We start from the raw sequence: 15,072 nt of genomic DNA, 5'->3' as shown, positions 1-15,072 counted from the left end.
ACCCAAGAGATTTGAATGTTCTTGTTGTTGTTAGCTGCGAAGTCGTGTCCGACCCATCGCAACCCTATGGACAACGTTCCTCCAGGCCTTCCTTCTAGTCCTGCCTTAAACATGAAAATCACCTTGGCCCAATCACTCTCAGCCCAACCCATCTCACAGGGTTGCTGTTGTGGGGAAAATAGGAAGAGGAAGGAATGTTAGGTATGTTCACTACCCTGAGTTACTTATAAAGTAACAAAATCAGGATAAAACTCAAATAAATAAATAAATAAATAAATAAATAAATAAATAAATAAATAAATAAATAATCTTCTATTATTCAACTTTCTTTTGGGTTCTGATGTCAAATTTCTGTTCATTATTTTGTAGAAACTCTGGCCTATTTGTTCCTAAGAGGAATCCTGATGTGCATTGCTAGCAGATGATGGCATGTATCTTATTAAAAGAATAGGTGAAGTTGTTTCTAATCTTGTCTGTGGAGTTGTTGTGGCCACTGATGGTGTAAATGTGGGGGCAAGATAGACATCCATGTTTGTTGCAGGGTCCGGTTCCCATGGTAGCATTATTGTTCTGCTATACCCGCAGCATGCCTCCTCTGCTGGCATGAATGGTATGGGCCAATCCCAATGGGATGAGATGGTCCCTCAAGTAACCTGGACCCATGCCATAAAGGTGATCACCCAACACATTGAATTGTACCTGGAAGCAGACTGGTAACCAATGCAGCTCACAGACCAGTGGTGTTACAGGGGCCATTCTTGGGGTCTCCAAAACTATCCACGCAGCTGTGCTCTGCACAAGCTGTAGCTTCCAAATGCTCTTCAAGGGGTAGCCCCATATATTGCGCATTACAATAGTCTAGCCGTGAGATGACTAGGGACTCAAAATTTATTTCTGACCAGGGAGCAAGAAAGAATCAATAAATTCTTATAAATAAAGGGAGATGAGTGAAAAGAAGAAAAACGTGTATAAATTATAATATATAAATAATTATTCCCAGAAAATATAACCAAAATAGAGAATAGCTAGTAGTCAGATGCTCCAGTAGGGCTGAATTTTTATTTGATTTTTTTGGTGACCTGCTGCATTATGTGCAAACCTAAAGCTTCAATTTATTGTGTAAATCCAGAAAACGGGTTAATTCAATGACCAGACTGAATATATTATGCAAATGAAGCTAGTGAACTTGTTAAGTTATTAACTATGACTGGGTTAAAGCTACATTTATATTCGCAAATGTATATTTTAAGGGCCGATGTACTTTAGAGAGCAGCTGTCAGCACATCGAATACAGCAATAATGTATTACAAAATGTTGAAGTATGCATTGTAGCATAGAAACTACAGAACAGAAATTATACATTCCTTAGGAAGGGGCAAAAAGAGAAGAAGAAATGCAGACATGTAATGACGCTATGGTGGTAAGACTCTGTATGGGTTCAATAAAAAGCTGAAACGCCTATATAGACAGAGCAACATTCAGAAACTCAGCAATTTGAAGCACAGGAAAATATTTTTCCATGGAACATTTAATCCATCAAATTCTTTCCTTCTTTCTCACTAGAAATAGAATAATAAACTGAATATAGGCTGAGGTACAGATCTGGAAACAAAATGAGCCAAAGAAAGGAATGGTGCATGACATGACTTTCAGGGTTAAAAAGATCACAGAAGGCTTTTGGATATAATGTACAATTTTGTTAGAGAAAGAAACTGTTCAAACTAAATGAAGGGAATTACACGGACCAGCTTTGTTTGCCTGTTTTTAAAATAAATGCTAGTACAGTACGTAAACGAATGGAAAATTGAATGCCTTGAATTTTGTCTTTGCACATTTTCCATGTTCAAGAATCAACATTTGCACATTCCCACATACAATTTATTCATTTATTTACTTAATTTAATTTGTATACCGCCCTTTTCCCAAAGGACTCAGGGCGGTGAACAGGGCAATAAATACTAAAATACCAAAATACAAAAATTAAGAACAGATTAAACCTTAATGCCCAAATACAATAAATAAATTACATAAAAACAGTATTAAAACCCAAACCCATCAGACCAGGCCGGCTTGTTCAAACAAATAGGTTTTTAGATCACGTCGGAAGGAGCGAAGGTCGGGAGCCATCCGGAGCTCAACCGGTAAACGGTTCCACAGATCAGGCGCACCCACAGAGAACGCCCTCCCCGTGGGGGCCACCAGTCGACACTCTCTGACCGGTGGCACCCTGAGGAGGCCCTCTCTGTGGGAGCGCACTGGGCGGAGGGAAGTTGATGCCGGCCGCAGGTGCTCCCTAAGGTACTCCGGACCCATGCCATGTAGGGCTTTATAGGTCATTACCAGCACCTTGAATCTCACCCGGAAGGCAACTGGAAGCCAATGCAGCTCACAGAGCAGAGGTGTAACATGGGAGTATTGGGAGACCCCCAACACGACTCTCGCAGCTGCATTCTGCACCAGTTGGAGCCTCCGAGTGGTCCTCAAGGGCAGCCCCATGTAGAGAGCGTTGCAGTAGTCTAACCGAGAGGTCATGAGCGCATGAGTGACTGTACGCAAGGCATCCCGGTCTAGATAGGGCCGCAACTGGCGCACCAGGCGAACCTAGGCGAAGGCCTCCCTAGTCACAGTTACTATATGATCTTCTAAAGAAAGCTGTGAGTCTAGGAGGACTCCCAAGTTGTGGGCCCTATCTACGGGGGGTAATAACTCACCCCCCATAGTAAAGAGATGGAATGCTCTGAGTTTCCTGAGATGCCGGCACGCACGGCCACTCAGTCTTGTCAGGGTTGAGCCGAAGCCTGTTCCTCCCCATCCAGACCCGAACCACCTCCAGGCAATGGGACATCACGTCGAGGGCATCACTGGGGTGGTTTGGGGTCAAAATAAAAAGCTAGGTATCATCAGCATACTGATGATACCCAACTCCAAAACCACGAATGATCTCACCCAGAGGCTTCATGTAGATGTTGAACAGGAGAGGCGAGAGGACCGACCCCTGAGGAACTCCACAAACGAGAGGCCTTCAGGTCGACCTCTGTCCCCCTGCCAACACCGACTGCGAACGTCCCAGGAGGTAGGAGGAGAACCACTGAAGAACCGTGCCTCCCACTCCCAATGAAATCACCAAAACAAAAACAAGAACAAAAATCCAGAACAGTTTGAATTCTATCTTTCTGTCAGGTCTGAAATGCCAAAAGCATCAGAATCAGAGAGGGTGTGGGATTCACTGCCTGTCTGAATGCTTTTCTTAATAATGGAATATTGAAAAAGTAGACTTGACTAAAGTTCTTCTTGTTTTTCAAATTTGCATATCACCCAACTCTCACAAAAGGTCTGGGTGGTTTAATAAAGAGCATTAAAAGGAATTATTTATTTATTTATTTTATTAAATTTATATACCACCCTATTCCTGTAGGACTCAGGGCGGTTTACAGGGAAAATTAAAAGCATAACATACAAAAATTAAAATCAGTTAAAACAATTAATTAATTCAAGTCCCCGAAATTTAAAACTAAAACCCAATTAAAATTAAAACCCCTCAGTCTGGGCCAGACAGCTCGAAGAGCCAAGTTTTCAGGTCCTGGCAAAATGAACAAAGGTCAGGGGCAGTCCTAAGTTCCGTGGGAAGTTGGTTCCATAGGGCCGGCGCACCCACAGAGAACACTCTTCCCCTGGGAATAACCCGCCGGCATTCCTTACCCGGCAGTATCCTGAGAAGGCCCTCCCTGTGGGAGCACACAGGACAATGGGAAGTTGATGCCGGCAGCAGGTATTCCCTTAGATAATCCAGACCCAAGCCATTTAGGGTTTTATAGGTCATTACCAGCACCTTGAATCTTACCCGGAGGGCAACCGGAAGCCAATGCAGCTCGCGGAGAAGAGATGTTACACGGGAGTATCGGGAAACTCCCATCACAACTTGCGTGGCTGCATTCTGCACCAGTTGAAGCCTCTGAGTGGTCCTCAAGGGCAGCCCCATGTAGAGAGCATTGCAGTAGTCTAGCCGGGAGGTCACGAGCGCATGGGTGACTGTGCATAGGGCATCTCGGTCCAGATAGGGATGCAACTGGCGCACCAGGCGAACCTGGGCAAATTAAACCATATTAATAGAAGAGAACAAGAAAGAAAAAAAAACAGCAACAGACAGGAGCAACAACAAACCTTTACCACCAATAAGGGCATTCACTCACTCTTACCCAAGGCCTGGGAGAAGAACCAGGTCATCCAGGACTTTTGAAACCCTCTAGATCTCAGGAGTACCTCATTCCATAAGCCATACACTGCTACAGAGTTTTCCAGGTTCCCAATAGCTGGTGTTGTTTAATTGAAGGAACCCAAAGTGTATCAATTCTGCCTGATTGAATTGGCCAGGCAACTATCACGGGAGATAGGCAATCCTTTAAGTGACCAGGCCCTATCCCATGTAGGGCTTTATAAATAACAACCAGTGCACAAACCAGGGGTGTTACAAGGTCATACCAAGGCACGACCATCACTGCCTCTATCACTGCTATCTGGACCAGTTGAAGCTTCAAGATAGTCTTCAAAAATAGTCCATCATTCAGCCTGTTGCAATAGTCAGGTTGACAGGTGTCTCAATGTAACCTAACTGAATTCTTCTTCAAACATTACAGAAAAGGAGGTAAAGAAACTGGAGGGAAGATAATGATTCACTTAAAATAGTTGCATGAATTTTTGTGAGAAAAAATCCATTAAATGTTTGACACAAATATTGTTGACTTTGTGGACAACTTGCATGCAAAGCACAATTCCTCCATTCACTTTCCATATATATTTACAGTGGTACCTTGGTACTCAACTGCCTTGAAACTCATTGAATTTGATGCTCAATGCATTTTGCCGCATAAATTTTGCCCTGGTACTCATCCTTTGTTTGGTACTTGACACACAAGCTAGAAATTGTCAGTGTTGGCTGCTTTATGACTCACTACATTACATTGTTTTTGGTACACCTCCTGGAACCAATTAACAATGAGTACCAAGGTACCACTGTATTCCATGCTTCTGTATACGTAGATATATACTGCACATATGCACACACATGTCCATCTTATATATTTTCTTTTTAATATTGCTCTCCTTTTGAATTGTACATTGTACCTGTCTTTGGATTTTGATTATTATTGTTTTGCATTCTAGAGGGTTTGTTTCTTATTATTGATATGTCATATTTGTCTTTGTCACAGCACAGAATTTAAATAAATATTCATTTGTCTCCTTGGAAAGAATAAGAGTTTGCGCACTTAAGATGAGAATTAACTTAGTCTTCAGTGCTGTTTTATGACAGTTTTTCTTTCAGGGGTTGATGATAGAAAAAAAAAGTTGCTTCCCATGCAAAAAGAATTTCTAATCAACCACAAAGAGGTTGGTTATCAACCAAGATATAATTACTGCAAAGTTAGTTCAAGGTTTCCCATAGATTCTTCTGCATTTTTGCAATCTTTTTCATCTATTAGCATTCTTATTTACATATTATTAGAAAGGAATGTCACGGATAGCCACAAGGTGAAAAGGGTAAAAGGTTTGTATCCTGCAAACTACAAAATTCACTGCAATGTCTGTAAAGCAAACCAAAACATCTGAAATTAATGAATGGACTTTCACTTCCTAGAACAGTGCCGGTGGCCCTCAATTTATGACCACAACTGAGAATTTCCATTGCTAAGTAAGGTGGGGGTAAAGTGAGTCATAGCTGATTTTACAACGGTTGTTAAGCAAATCCTGCATTGTTAATAAATGTGGCTTCCACCATTGTCTGTGTTAGAAGTCACCTGGGAAGCTTGCAAATGGTGATCACATGACACTGGAGGGTGCAACTGTTGTAAATATATGGTGGTTGCCAAGCAACTAAATTTTGATCATATGACTTTTGGGATGCAGCAATAGTTGTAAGTGCAAGGACCATTCATAAGTCACTCTTTTCAGTGCTGGTGTAAGTTGGTAAACAAATTATTGAAAATCATGAACTACTTGTAATATCTACCACGTTTTTCTGAAGATCTAACCCAATCCACATCTAGAAACAGATGAAATGCCTTTAGTGGTTTTTGTACATGTCTGAAAACCCAATTAAAAACAAGTAAATATTCCATTTTCATCTAAAATCATTTAACTGAACTTCTACAAAATAGTATACATCCAAAATTAATCCTTAGAGCAGACCCATTGAAATCAATCGCATATACTCTTGAATAATTCAATTTTCTTTTATTTCAGCAGACCCATGAAGTGCAAATTCAATCCAGAGTACAAAAATATGTAAACCAAAGAGAGATGTATATTAACTGGACAAAGAAATCAGACATCTTCTTTGGTTAGCATATGGCTTATTGCGAGCTTACCAGTTAACAAAACAGTACAAAGTAATAGCTGAAGAAATATCAAATGGATCAAAATTATGTTGTTTTTTTAAAAAAATTCAGCATGTCAGGATTATTTTATGACATGTTTAAATTATCCATGGCAGAGAAATAGAAGCTAAGTAAACTAAGTTGACTAATGTGATGATTTTGAGTTTTTTGCCAAGTTTAATTTACAGTATCATTTTATACATGCCTATGCAGTGGAAATAAAAATTCTGAGTTCATTAAGTCAAAGTCATTACCTTAAAGAAAGTAGATGTAAGAGCACAACTATAATTAATTTTATTGGATTTGTTCCATTCTTACGAGTCTGCTGATTAAATTCAATGGAACTTGAATTTAGTTATGGAGCATAAGTAATTTCTAGCATGGTGGATTCTTGCAAAGTGTGTAAAGATCTGCAGAATGCCATTATATGGTTACTTCTCAGTGGACCTTCTCAGTGGTGGTCTTCACATTCCACAAAGTTTCCCTATATTTTTATCACCCCCTCTCTTTTTAAGTATTATGCAGTGCTTTTTTTCTAAAAAAAAAAAGGTGCCGGAACTCTCATCTTGGCGGGCACAGGTGGGGGTGGGTGGGTGGGTACGGCACTGCTGTTGTCACGGGTGTGAGGGGTGTTGGTGGTGGGCTACCCATTGGAGCCAAAGCCGGCATGGCTGGTGCTGTGGGAGCAGCGGGGCCTGCTCTATATGGTGGGGCTGCGCGGGGCAGAGGCAGTGCGGGCCAGGCGATGCAGGGCAGCCACTTAGGCGCACAGGGTGAGGCGACAGTGGTGCAGGTCCAGCACCGGGTAGGCCACCAGCCTGGCTGACATGGGTGAGTACAAGGAAGGAGTGCACATGGACTCTGCAGAACCCACCTCCCACTCCTTGTCCTCTCTTACCTAGTTGAGATGGTGTTGTTGGACAGCAGGGAGGGATGCAAAGTTCCTGCCAACTTGCCTTCACTGCAGACAACTTGTCGGTGCAACGTTTGCTGGCCAGGTCTTTTGGCGCACTCAGCAGCAATTCCTATTGGCTTTAGAAAGCCAATAGGCTTTCGAAAGCCAATAGAGGTAGTAGCATAGCTTGTGCAAAAGCTTTTTTTGTGTGTGTGCAAAAAAAGGTGCCAGAATGCTATTCTGAGCATTCTATGAGAAAAAAGCCCTGCTTTTATATTTTAATCTTATGATTTTAAAAATATATTTTTTTTCTATTGTAAGTTGCCCTAAACCTTGCCATGTGGATTGCATACAAATATTATATAATCGGTAAATAAAGGTAGAACATATGTTAAATATACATCAAATTATAATATGCTTCCCTACAAAGTCAATTCTTGCTCAATGACAGACCAAGGAGTTAACTTGGAAAGGCAAGAGGAAAATCTAGAAGAGGTCTGTGCAACTTGTAGAAGGGAAAGGCCCACACTGATAAATTAAAAATCTTTGTGGTCTGCAAAGGAATGCTGGTGGGCTAATCAATGATTTGGTGACTAGAGGAGCATCTACAGTGTTGGAGCTTGTGGTCATGGTAAGCCATGGAGGCACTAGGCAACATGACTTTCAGGGCAGTGGTGGTGATTTTATTACTTTAAAAAAAAAGTCTGTGCTCTGTCCAAGGGTGCTTGGTAGGCTGCATGTACAGGCCTGGTCTAGAATTTATTTTGGAGCGTTCAACTATCTAGAGGAGGCATGTCAAACTCATTTTGTTTGAGGCAACTTCTTATAAAAGAATTGCCATTAACTTGTTTTAATAAAATAATTTAAATCAATTTTTCACTTGATTTCAAATTAAATGAATTATATTGGTTGACAATGAGATTTTTTTTAGTACAATTGCCAAATGCAATAAACTGGTTTTAGGTATATGTGTGCACTAATTATTTCAATACCAATACATTTTAACAACATATTCTATTTGTAAATGAATGCAAATACAATTTTTAAAAAGTTTATTTAATTATATATACTTTATTTCTCTACTGCTATCCCTACAATCATCCCAATCAAAGATTTTATTATTTTATTTTTTATTTATTAAACTTATATGCTACCATCGTACTTTCTTAAGTGACTCTGGGCACTTACAGTAATGTTAATAAAATGCAATAATAAAAGCAATGCATTCATAATACCAGGGCTTTTTCCCCATAGAATGCTCAGAACGGCATTCCGGCACTTTTTTTTGCACACACACACACACACAGAGACAAAAAAAAACTGAAGGAAACTGTTCCGGAGAGCCAAATTCTCCTCAGGCAGCCAGGTTGCAGAGCAGCAGAATGCATCGCAGCAATGGGCCTTCAGATGGCTCAAATAGAAGGAAATGCAATCCGTACAGGCTAATTTAAAAGTGGGAGGTTAAGAAGGGCCGAGTGTGAACAGGTTGCCTAGCAACCTGCTTTTAAACAGTCTCTGTAACTTTCAGCTCCCAGTGCCTTGCCTTTTTTAAGCTGGGAAGTTGAAAAAAAAGGCTAAAAGATGGCAATAGAGTGCTATCAAGGAAAATGTATAGATATAGCCAGAAGACGTTTAGGGAAACTTTATTTTTCATACACTGTTCAAATTTTGTTTTAATGCCATGGTGATACACAATCAAATGTCGTCATTCTTTTTTTTTTAATCCCAAAGCATCTGTTCGTTAAATACATTATAACAAAGTTTTGGATGATGGAATTATTTTTTATCTAAGGATAACTAATGATAACAGCTCTTAAATCTGTTATTTGGTTTTATTTTTGCACAAAAAATTGTATAAATAAATAAATTGCATATCTTACATCTCTGCAGACCCTTCTTTAGAAATGTTGACATCAAGGTCTAGAAGGATTTATTGTTTTCATTTATTTTTACTGCAAGTTTGGAACTTGAGAATAAAATTGTTATTTTCTCTGCTGATGGCTTTATATACAGCTTAACAAATAACCATCAATTAATAAAACCAAAGTGAGCCATAAATCATAGCTATATTTTATGCTATTTTATGCAAATAATATGGCATATAAATCCTTGTCTAATGTTATTTTCAGAAGGCTTTAGGCAATTTTTTTTAAAAAATGAGCTTTGCCACATATACATTCCTAAAGTTTAATTTTGAATGTAGGAAAGTCATGGTAGATTAGAGGTAGAGAACGACAGTATTGAAGTCGTCAGTTCCAGTCAACAAAAATGAGAATTGGGAGAGAAATTGTAAACCTTTATGTAAACAGTCTGTTTAATGAAACAGAGTTATGAAGTATGGCACAGATCTAACTGTCTTGATATAGTTAGAAGATAGGGAATAAGATGTCTGTATATGTGGTCTCTCCTCCTCTTCCCATACTAAATCATTCAACATTAGAAGTGTGTCCCAATCTTAACAGCAACCACGATTTTCAGAAAATTGGAATGCACACTTATGTTTAGCATTAAGGTTGGCTGCAGTTTTGATTCTGCAGTGAATTAAGGGCTGGCAGCCTCCAAAAGATGCCAGCAGAAGGTAACTTTTAATGTGGCACAATGTAATTTAAATGTTAATGAAATCAAATTAGTTTAATCGCCCACTTTTGGTGGTGTACGCAGGAGACATATTAAGAGCTAAGTGAACAATAGCAACAATGGCTGTAGTGATTCATATTTCCTACCCATTCATTTCCAATAACATCTTATGAGATGGTAGATGAACATCCATCCACTGAACTAAATGCAAATCATTATCTTCCCATCAGTTATGAATAGCACATGGGCTCCGGACCATTTTTATGAGTTAAGCATGAGGCTTGTACAGCAGCCCTAAGCTAGACTGATACATCAGAACTTATTTCCCCCTCTTTTATTTATTTATTTATTTATTTATTAATGGGACTTATATCCCGCCCTATCTCCCGAAGGACTCAGGGCAGCTAACAACAACAAAATTAAAGGTCTCTGTACAATAATTTAAAATTAAAAATTAAAATAAATTAAAGATTAGAGTTAAAATTGTAAACATATTTAAAATCCCTGTCAGTCCAGGTCAGCCAGGTGGAAAAGGAGTGTTTTGAGGCCACGGCGAAAGGACTGGAGATCTTGGGCAATCCGAAGCTCAGGGGGGAGCTGGTTCCACAGGGCTGGCACTCCCACAGAGAAGGCTCTTCCCCTGGGGGTCGCAAGCCGACATTGTCTAGCCAACGGTACCCTGAGGAGGCCTTCTCTGTGTGAGCGTACTGGGCAATGGGAATTCGTTCCCGGCAGCAGATGGTCCTACAAGTATCCTGGGCCTAAGCCATGTAGGGCTTTAAAGGTAAGTACCAGCACCTTAAATCTCACCCGGAGGGCAACCGGTAACCAATGCAGCTCACGCAGGAGGGGTGTAATATGGGAGTATTGGGGTGCTCCCATCACTACCCGTGCAGCTGCACTCTGCACCAGCTGAAGCCTCTGGGTGGTCTTCAAGGGCAGCCCCATGTAGAGAGCATTGCAGTAGTCTATATGGGAGGTAACGAGTGCGTGGGTGACTGTACGTAGGGCATCTCAGTCCAGAAAGGGGCGCAACTGGTGTACCAGGTGAATCTGGGCAAATGCCCCCCTAGCCACGACTCCAATATGATCTTCAAAACTGAGTCGTGAATCCAGGAGGATGCCTAGATTGCATGCTCTATCAATGGGAGGTAACATCTCTCCTCCTATAATCAAAGATGGAACCTCTTGGACTAAATGAGATGTCGGTACGTAAAGCCACTCAGTCTTGGCCAGGTTGAGCCGGAGCCTGTTCTTTCCCATCCAAATCTGTACCACTTCCAGGCAACGGGACATCACATCGAGGGCATCACTGGGTTGGTTCGGGGTGGAGATGAAAAGCTGGGTATCATCAGCATATTGATGATACTTCACCCCGAAGCCACGGATGTTCCCTCCCAGCGGCTTCATATAGATGTTGAACAGGAGGGGCGAGAGCACCGACCCCTGAGGCACCCCACAACTAAGGGGCCTAGGGGTTGACCTCTGCCCCCTGCCAACACTGTCTGCGAATGGCCCGAGAGGTAGGAGGACAACCATCACAGAACGGTGCCTCCCACTCCCAACTCCTCAAGACGATGCAGCAAGATACCATGGTCGATGGTATCAAAAGCCGCTGAGAGATCTAATAGGACCAGGACAGAGGAATAACCCCTATCTCGGGCCCGCCAGAGATCATTCACCAGCGCGACCAATGCAGTCTCCGTGCTATACCCGGGCCTGAAACCCGATTGGTACGGATCCAGATACTCAGGTTCCTCCAGGACCAAAGGGAGCTGCTGTGCCACCATGCTCTCAACGACCTTCGCAAGAAAGCGAAGGTTGGAGACAGGACAGAAGTTGTTTAAAATAGCTAGATCCAATGCAGGTTTCTTAAGGAGGGGCCTTACTACCGCCTCTTTCAAGGCAGCAGGGAAGTACCCTTCACTCAGTGAGGCATTGATAACTGCTAGGAGCCAGCCTCATGTAACCTCCCGAGATGCATAGACCAGCCACGAGGGACACGGGTCCAACAAACATGTGGCGGCACTTAATTTCCCCATGATCCTGTCCACTTCATCCGGAGTCACAGGATCAAACTCTTCCCAAATGTTCTCGGCCAAACTCATCGTTTTCCTCTTGTCAGATACTGCCCAGTCAGAGTCCAGACCAGCCCGAATCTGAGCAATTTTGTCCACCAGATATTTACTAAATTCCTCAGCCCATCCTCGTAAGGGGTCCTCTCCCGTCCCTTGATTTAAAAGGGAGCGGACCACCCTAAACAGTGCGGCCGGGCGGTTATCTGCGGACGCAATGAGGGTGGTGAAGTAAGCACGCTTTGCCACCTCTATTGCCACAAGATAAGATCTAGAAAAGGATCTTAACTGTGTTCGGTCAGACTCGGACCGACTGGTTCTCCAAATGCTCTCTAGGCTCTCTCTCTTTTAGGTACAATTCGGGTGCATATTTTCTACTAACTGATGAGATGTATGTCACTCATGTTTAATATATCTATATACAGTAGTACTCTTCTTGTCATGATTTTTAATTGGCTGAAATGATGCATCATTGAGCTACAAAGGTACCTCAAATGAGCTAAATTGCAGAATGTGTCCAAAATCCAGGACCCATGATTCCCAAGGGAATTAAATTTGGGCAAGTAGTGGCTGCTTCAGTTACTGGCTGCTGCTGCCCTGCTGGGCTTATGCTGTGGTCATGTGATCTTCATTTTCAACATTCCATGACAGTTTCCCAGCCAGACCCGCAATCCCTCACTCCCTCTCCAACCCAGAAGCCATTTACCTGCCTGCTGGGAAGGGAGGGGAAGGAAATATTTCTGATATTTCCACTTAGCTTCTCACAAAGGAACCGGTTTGTATCTCCATTTGAATCTGAAAAGGAAGGAGGCAATAATCATAAAGACACGGGAAGTTCCCTCTTTCCCACGAAAGGGTTGACACCAAAGTTTAATTGATGTGGGTCTGACCAAATGGGTTTTGAGGGGAGGGGGTTAAACCGGGAACTCTTTATAAAGTATCAAGTTGTAACACAATGCCAGATCCTGTCTTGTATTTCCAAAACCGATCACATCCTAGTAAAACCTCCTTTTGGACAAGTGGCCATGTTGGCAAACCGGAGGTCTCCCATAAATATCTTTTCTCCCAGTATTGCTCAATACAACTCCACATATACTATTTGTTCCAGTTCCAATGAAGTTATCAGATTGTAAAGAGATGTTACCTTCTCAGAACTGCCTGCATCAGGCTAGACATTTGAAGTTCAGCAATACAATCTGTTTGTGAATGCACATTCATTTCAGAATCATAGTCCTTAAGGAAACAAATGCATACTCTGTACTGGATCCTAGTTTGGTTGTGCTTGCAGTAGACTTATTGAAAGCATTCAGAGTCTGAACTCTTATTTTTGCATTCTTTTTCCTGTGGATCAGATCGGAAACTTAACATTGAGCTTACTACAGGTATTATTTCAATATAGTGGCTGTTACTTAACAAGCAAATGTAAATAGATATATATTGTGATCACATATTAAGTTCTGTAGATTACAATGGAAAAGAAAATGAATGTTCTGCACATGTTAAATTGCTGTATTGCTGAACTGAAATCAGTAGTACATAAAAAGCAGTTTTAAAATGAAATGATGCAACAAAATACATTTCTATTCTATGGAGAAGGTCTTTATATAACATAAGTAGTCTAACTCATAATTGTGGAAAAGAGTTTGCAGGACTTTCTATTCTTGATAAGGACATGCAAAGACAAGAAGTGTCTAAAGTATTTTTAATTTATTCCCCCCTTGATAGAACATTTAATAGGAGTGCACATGCTTTGAAAACCATTTGAAAGAACTGCATTGGACCTTGCCCAATCTGAGTATGGCACTTCGTTGCTGTTCATTAAAGGAGCCTGATCTTCCACAGGCTTCCATGGAGAAAAATTAAGGCCAGACATAATTTTTTTCATACTTGTGCATAAGCCTGAAAAGACCTGGCTTCTTTAATGAATAATGGAGAAGTTCTGTCCTTGAGCTCATAGGTCAGAAGCATTTTTTTCCCTAATCATTTTTGAAGTTTAATTTCTATAATCTGTAATATTTAAATCGAATGGTGCCCTAGATCTTCAGATCACATTTGGTGTGAATATGGGAATGGAAGAGAAGGGAAGGGGAGGGAAGAAAGAATTTCCACTGCCATTTATGACATTTAGCTGGCTTTATATCTTTTCAAGAGCATCTGTCAATTATCTTATTGTAGGTTTTGCCTTGAAGCCAGATGATTAACTCAAACCAAAGCAAAATGAGGGATCTCTTTAAATACAACCCAAAACAGTCTGTTTAACTTCCCATTTTCATCCTGCATGACAGAACCTGAAAATAATAAACATGGAGATTTATAGCACTAAATGATATAAAATTGCTGTGCTTTTCTTCACCCCCTTCACATTCTTACAGGATGGGAAGTGGTTTAGGTGTTAGCCTAGGAATGGACAGCCCCAGACTCTAGTGTACCCTTAGCCAGAGAAGTTGGGTGACTTTGGACCAAACACTCTCTCACACTCAAATCTATCTAACAGAACCATCATTCTGGGGAAATATCAGAAGAGAAAGTTTTGTGTTGCCACTCTGACCTTCTGGACGAAAGATAACAGAGAAGTCTAACAAATAAAAAAAATCCTACACTTCTGTCTGGTTATGTTTAAACCTGAGCCTGCATGAAATTCATTTACTAGCTAAAAAGTTGTCATCAAACTACTTGCTTGGTGTTTTCAGAGGCTTATGCATGAATATTTTGCATCTAGTCACACTGCATTAAATATTCTGTAGTATCACAACAGCAACAAAATGCTTCCTAGTGGAATGCTTGGTAGATCCAGTTACAAGACTGGACTTGGCTTATTGCCTTCTGTACTCATTGCTTGTGGTAACATGATTCCATAAAGCTAAAATCATGAATCTTCAATTAGATTTCATGTCAAGCAAAATGCAGTTGCAGGCTTGGAGGGAGCATCAACTGAGTGGGTTTGCCAATGAACTTAGTTGTCAAGACTGTGAAGTTCCCTCAACTGATGTGTGAGATGAGGTGCAAGAAAAGCATGGTATGGAAGCCATCCTAAGCTGTATTGTAGCTGAACACCCACAGTATTTTCTGAATTGGACATAAAGTATATCATGGCTCAAGGATGTTGGCAACATTACAAGTCTGTATCCAAAACTGTGAATAGCAATGAGGCAGT

Source organism: Vipera berus (assembly GCF_964194415.1).
Source record: "Vipera berus genome assembly, chromosome: 3".
In the NCBI taxonomy this organism is placed as follows: domain Eukaryota; kingdom Metazoa; phylum Chordata; class Lepidosauria; order Squamata; family Viperidae; genus Vipera; species Vipera berus.
This window is presented reverse-complemented; position numbering follows the sequence as displayed.